Raw genomic sequence first — 6,833 nt, 5'->3', positions numbered from 1 at the left:
GGGGTAGACCATTTAGGTCAGAGATGAGGAGAAACGTCTTCACTCAGAGAGTGGTGGCTGTGTGGAATGCTCTGCCCGAGTGGGCAGTGGAGGCCCAGTCTCTGGATTCATTTAAGAAAGAGTTGGATAGAGCTCTCAAGGATAGTGGAATCAAGGGTTATGGAGATAAGGCAGGAACAGGATACTGATTAAGGATGATCAGCCACGATCATATTGAATGGCGGTGCAGGCTCGAAGGGCAAAATAGCCTACTCCTGCACCTATTGTCTATTGTCTAAAGGAGAACCAAATGAGTTTCTCCGAAAATCAACAACAGTTTCGTGGTCATCATTAGACTCTTAACCCTAGATTTTGTTTTTAATTAAATACAAATTTGACCATCTGCCATAGCAGAATTCAAACCTGGGTTTCCAGAACATTACCAGGGTCTCAGGGTTAACACTGCAGCGATAATACCACAAGGCCCCTGCCTCCTCTACATCTCCTGACAGTGCAGCGAGAAATGTCAACATGTGTGAGGTGCTCAGGTACTAAAGTGGGTCTTGAACTCTTAACCGCTGTCTCAGGGAAAGTGTGCTACCACTGAGATAAAGGACAATTTCCTCCATGTTTAGGTCTTCCGCGGCGTTGGAAAGTTTGACTTTGAAAGATAAAAACCCATGACAATTCTGCAAATCCCTGCCTTTGATCAGTGTCATTAAATAATACAGCAGATGCCCACAGAACGTGATTTGAGACTGCGGTGTTATTCACTCCATTGTCACTGCTGTTTTCCAACAGCTCAAAGTCATTTAATAACTGAGTCATTTGTCTCAGTCAAATCCATCGAATTCAGCACCGCCTTCCTAACCTGCACTCTTCTTCCTGACCTCTCCGCCCCCACCCCAGTCTGACCTATCACCCTCACCTTGACCTCTTTCCACCTATCACATTTCCGACGCCCCTCCCCCAAGTCCCTCCTCCCTACCTTTTATCTTAGCCTGCTGGACAAACTTTCCTCATTCCTGAAGAAGGGCTTATTCCCTGATACATCGATTCTCCTGTTCCCTGGATGCTGCCTGACCTGCTGCGCTTTTCCAGCAACACATCTCCGGCTCTGATCTCCAGCATCTGCAGACCTCACTTTCTCCTCAAAGAGTACTAAACTGGGCCAAGGCAAACTATCTCAAAATTAGGCAGGAGCTGGGAAATGTGGATTGGACACAGCTATTTGAAGGAAAGTCCACATTTGAGATGTGGGAGGCTTTCAAAGATCGGTTGAAGATGGTGCAGGATAGACAAGTCCCCAAAACAAGGGATAGGAAAAGGCAAGATTCGTGAACCGTAGATGACAGGAGAAATCGTGTGACTAGCCATGAGGAAAAGGGAAGCATACATAAGGTCGAAGCAGCTAAGAACAGAACGGGCCCTGGAGGAATGATTAGATTAGATTACTTACAGTGTGGAAACAGGCCCTTCGGCCCAACAGGTCCACACTGACCCACCAAAGCGTAACCCACCCAGACCAATTCTCCTACATTTATCCCTTCACCTAACACTACGGGCAACTTAGCATGGCCAATTCACCTAACCTGCACATTTTTGGATTGTGGGAGGAAACCGGAGCACCCGGAGGAAACCCACACAGACACGGGGAGAATGTGCAAAGTCCACACAGGGAGTCGCCTGAGGTGGGAATTGAACCCAGGTCTCTGGCGCTGTGAGGCTGCAGTGCTAACCACTGTGCCACCATGCCGAATGTTGGGAGAGTAGGACCAATCTTAATTGATGAATCAAGTGGGCTAAAAGGGGTCATGAAATAACTTTAGTGAGCAGAATTAAGGAGAATCCCAAAGCCTTTTATTCTTATATAATAAAGAAGAGGGTAACCAGAGAAAGGTCCACTATTGGATAAGGAAGGAAGATTGTTTGTCGAACCTGAGAAAATGGTGAGATTCTGAATGATTACTTTGCATCAGTGTTCACTGAGGAACATGAGATGATGAATGCTGAGATTAGAGATAGAAGTTTGTTTAATCTGCATCATGTTGACATAAGGAGGGAAGATGACAAACCCCAGGACCAGATGGGATCTATCCGAGGTTGCTGAGGGAGGCGAAAGAGGAAATAGTTGGGGCCCTGATAGATATCTTTGTAGCATCCTTAAACACAGGTGAGGTGCCAGAGGACTGGAGGATTGCTCATGTTGTTCCTCTGTACAAGAAGGGTTGTAGGGATATTCCAGGTAACTACAGACCAGTGAGCCTGATGTCAGTGGTGGGAAAGTTGCTGGAGAAGGTACTGAGGGATAAAATCTATTTATATTTGGAAAAGAATGGGCTTATCAGTGATAGGCAATTGTGCGGTGTAGATCATGCCTTACCAACTTAATAGAGTTCTTTGAGGAAGTGACCAAGTTGAATGATGAAGGAAGGGATGTAGATGTCATACAGATTAGATTCACTACAGTGTGGAAACAGGCCCTTCGGCCCAACAAGTCCACACCGACCCTACGAAGAATACCCACCCACACCCATTTCCCTCTGACTAATGTACCTAACATTCCCCCGCTCGATATTTACCCCAGACTAACTCACCTAACATTATGGGCAATTTAGCATGGGAATTTACCTGACTTGCACATCTTTGGACTGTGGGAGGAAACCGGAGCACCCGGAAGAAACCCATGCAGACACGGGGAGAGTGTGCAGTCATCCAAGGCTGGAATTGAACTTGGGACCCTGGTGCTAACCACTGAGCCACCATGCCACTCATATACATGGACTTTAGTAAGGTGTTTGATAAGGTTCCCCATGGTAAACTAATGGAGAAAGTGAAGTCACATGGTGTGCAGGGTGTTCTAGCTAGGTGGATAAAGAACTGGTTGAGCAACAGGAGACAGAGAGTAGTAGTTGAAGGAAGTTTCACAAAATGGAGAAAGGTGACCAGTGGTGTTCCACAGGGGTCAGTGTTGGGGCCATTGTTGTTTGTAATGTACATAACTGATCTGGAAGAGGGCACTGTTGGTCTGATCAGTAAGTTTGCCGATAACACAAAGATTGGTGAAATAGCAGAAAGCATAGGGGACTGTCAGAGAATACAGGTGAATATAGATAGACTGGAGAGTTGGGTGGAGAAGTTAACTTCAAGGGCGAACTACACTGTAAATGGAAGAGCCTTGGGAAAAGTTAGTAAGCAGAGAGATCGGGGAGTTCAGGTCCATTGTACCCTGAAGGTGGCTGCAAGGTGGATAGAGTGGTCAAGAAGGCATATGGTATGCTTGCCTTCATCGGACAGGGTATTGAGTATAAGAGCTGGCAAGTCATGTTACAATTGTAGAAGACTTTGGTTCGGCCCCATTTAGAATACTGTGTACAGTTCTGGTCGCCACATTACCAAAAGGATGTGGATGCTTTGGAGAGGGTGCAGAGAAGGTTTACGAGGATGTTGCCTGGTATGGAAGGTGCTAGCTATGAAGAGAGGTTGAGTAGGTTAGGATCATTTTCATTAGAAAAAAGGAGATTGAGGGGGGACCTGATTAAGGTCTACAAAATAATGAAGGGTATAGACAGGGTAGATAGAGATAAGCTTTTTCCCAGGGTGAAGGATTCAATAACGAGAGGTCATGCGTTCAAGGTGGAAAGTGAAAATCTTTAGGGGGATATACACGGCAAGTATTTTACACAGAGAATGGAAGGTGCCTGGAACGCGTTGCCAGCAGAGGTGGTAGAGGCAGGCATGGTAGATTCATTTAAGGTGCATCTGGACAGATGCATGAGTATGTGGGGAGCAGAGGGATACAAATGCTTAGGAATTGGCCGATAGATTTGGACCTGTTCAGGCTTGGAGGGCTGAAGGGCCTGTTCCTGGGCTGTAAATTTTCTTTGTTCTTTGTTCTTTAACCTGCCATGACCTCAGGGAATCCCAAAGCAATTTGCTGTCAATTAAACACTGCTGAAGTGTAGTCACTGTGTTAATGCAGAAAATGCAGCAGCCAATTTACGCACAGCAAGCTCCTGGAAACAATACCAATAATCAAATAATCTGCTGATGTAACCTTGATGGAGGAATAAATGCTTACCAAGGTCTGGGGGGAATTCTCTTCAAACTTTTCAGTGTTGCTGAAATTAGACATCCAATGTCTAATTTAGAAGCATCTCCCAATACTGCAGCAAGCAATTAGGAAAGCTCATTGAATATAATCTTTTATTACAAGGGGAATTGAGTACAAAGATATGCAGGTATTCTGAGGTCACATCTGGAGTACTGTGTACACAATTGGTCTCTTTATTTAAGGAAGGATGGAAATGCATTGAAACAGTTCAGACTAATACTGAACTGGGCAGCTGGTCACACGAGGAACAGTTGAACACTCTCGTCTTGTACCTGCTGGAGTTTAGACAAGTCAGGATGGATTTGATTGAAACAGAAATGATCCTGAAGGGTTGATGTGGAAAGGTTGGTTCCTCTTGTGGAAGTATCTCGATCTAAAGTTACTGTTTAGAAATAAACAGTCACACAATTAAAACGGAGTTAAAAATCCACAACACCAGGTTTATTTGGAAACACCAGCTTTCAGAGCTCTGCTCCTTCATCAGGTGGTTGTGGAGAAGAAGATTGTAAAACACAGAATTTATAGCAAAAGTTTACAGTAATGTAATATGATGTAACTGAAATTATATATTGAAAAAGACCTGGATTATTTGTTTGTCATCTTTTAGAATGACCATATTGGTTTCAGTTCTTTCATGTGTAAATTGCAAAACTTTTTTAAAAGTTACATTCTGAAGTGAACTTTAACAATTCGTGTCATGTCAGCCCAGATAATGCATTGAAGGTGTGAGCTGTCCTGTGTGAGACTGTCTGTGCCCCAGTGGTCAGACTGATCCTAACCTAAAAAAGATTTTCAGACTCTTACATAGATTCATGCAGTTTTTGGGAGAAGTAAAATGTAATTCTGCAAGTACAAATTCATCCCACAAATTTATATTTGCATGTGTGCATGTGGGTGCATGTATGAGTCATGTATGTGTGCATTTGGGTGTGTGTGCTTGGTGGGGGGGTTATGAGTGTCTGTGAGAGAGTGTGTGTATGTGTGTGAGTGTGAGTGTAAAGGTATAAGTCTATCAGAGGGGCAGTGTGTGAGTGTGGGAGTGTCTGTGTGAGAGTATGAGAGAGGGTCTACATGGGTGCATGGGTCTGCAGGAGAGAGTGTGTGTCTGTAGGAGTGCATGTGTGTGTAGGAGTGTCTGTGTTTTTGTGTCTGTGTGTCTGTCTGCGTATATAGTGCAATGGGGTCACTTGTGGTGTGACATGAACCCAAGGTCCCGGTTAAGGCCATCCCTATGAGTACCGAACTTAGCTATTAGCCTCTGCTCGGCTACTTTTCACTGCTGCCTGTCCCAAAGTCCACTTTGGAGGATGGTCACCCAAAGGTCTGAGGTCGAATATCCTGGATCGCTGAAGTGTTCTCAACTGGGAGGGAACACTCCTGTCTGTTGATTGTTGTGTGGTGTCCATTCATCTGTTGCTGTAGCCTCTGCTAGGTCTTGCCAATGCATCATGCCTGAGGGCATCCTTGCTTGCAGCATATGAGATAGACAACGTTGGCTGAATCACATGAGTCCCTGCCACGTGCATGACGGGAGGTGTCTCCACGCATAATGGTGGTATCCATGTTGACATTCTGACACGTTTTGCAGCGTCTACCATGACAAGATTGTATAGTATTGTCCTGAAAGCCGGGTAGTTTGCTGCGAACAATGATCTGTTTGAGGTTTGGTGGAGGTGTGGGGAAGGTCTTGGCGAGGTGCTCATCCTCATTGATAATGTGTTGCAGACTGCGAAGAACATGGCGTAGTTTTTCAGCTTCTGAGAACTACTGGACAATGAAGGGTACCCTGTTGGTTGCAGCTTGAGTCTGTCGCCTGAGGAGGTCATAATGGTTCCTCGCTTTGGCACGTCAGAACTGGCGGTCGATGAGTTGAGCATCATACCCCGTTCTTATATTCCCTTGAGTTTAGAAGGCTGAGAGGGGATCTGATTGAGACGTATAAGATTATTAAAGGATTGGACGCTCTGGAGGCAGGAAGCATGTTTCCGCTGATGGGTGAGTCCCGAACCAGAGGACACAGTTTAAAAATAAGGGGTAGGGCATTTAGAACAGAGTTGAGGAGAAACTTCTTCACCCAGAGAGTGGTGAGTGTGTGGAATGCTCTGCCCCAGAGGGCAGTGGAGGCTAAGTCGCTGGATACTTTCAAGAGAGAGTTGGATAGAGTTCTTAAGGATAGTGGAATCAAGGGTTATGAGGATACAGCAGGAACAGGATACTGATTGAGGATGATCATCCATGATTATAATGAATGGTGGTGCTGGCTCGAAGGGCAGAATGGCCTACTTCTGCACCTATTGTCTATTGTCTTATGAAGCTGAAAATGTGTTGCTGGAAAAGCGCAGCAGGTCAGGCAGCATCCAGGGAACAGGAGAATCGACGTTTCGGGCATAAGCCCTTCTTCAGGAATGAGGAAAGTTGGTCCAGCAGGCTAAGATAAAAGGTAGGGAGGAGGGACTTGGGGGAGGGGCGTCGGAAATGTGATAGGTGGAAAGAGGTCAAGGTGAGGGTGATAGGTCAGACTGGGGTGGGGGCGGAGAGGTCAGGAAGAAGATTGCAGGTTAGGAAGGCGGTGCTGAATTTGATGGATTTGACTGAGACAGGCTGGGGAGAGGGGAAATGAGGAAACTGGTGAAACCCGAGTTCATCCCTTGTGGTTGGAGGATTCCTAGCCGGAAGATGAGGCGTTCTTCCTCCAACCATCGTTTCGCTGTGGTCTGACGATGGAAGAGTCCAAAGACCT

Source organism: Chiloscyllium plagiosum, chromosome 15 (genome assembly GCF_004010195.1).
Source record: "Chiloscyllium plagiosum isolate BGI_BamShark_2017 chromosome 15, ASM401019v2, whole genome shotgun sequence".
Taxonomy (NCBI): Eukaryota; Metazoa; Chordata; class Chondrichthyes; order Orectolobiformes; family Hemiscylliidae; genus Chiloscyllium; species Chiloscyllium plagiosum.
This window is presented reverse-complemented; position numbering follows the sequence as displayed.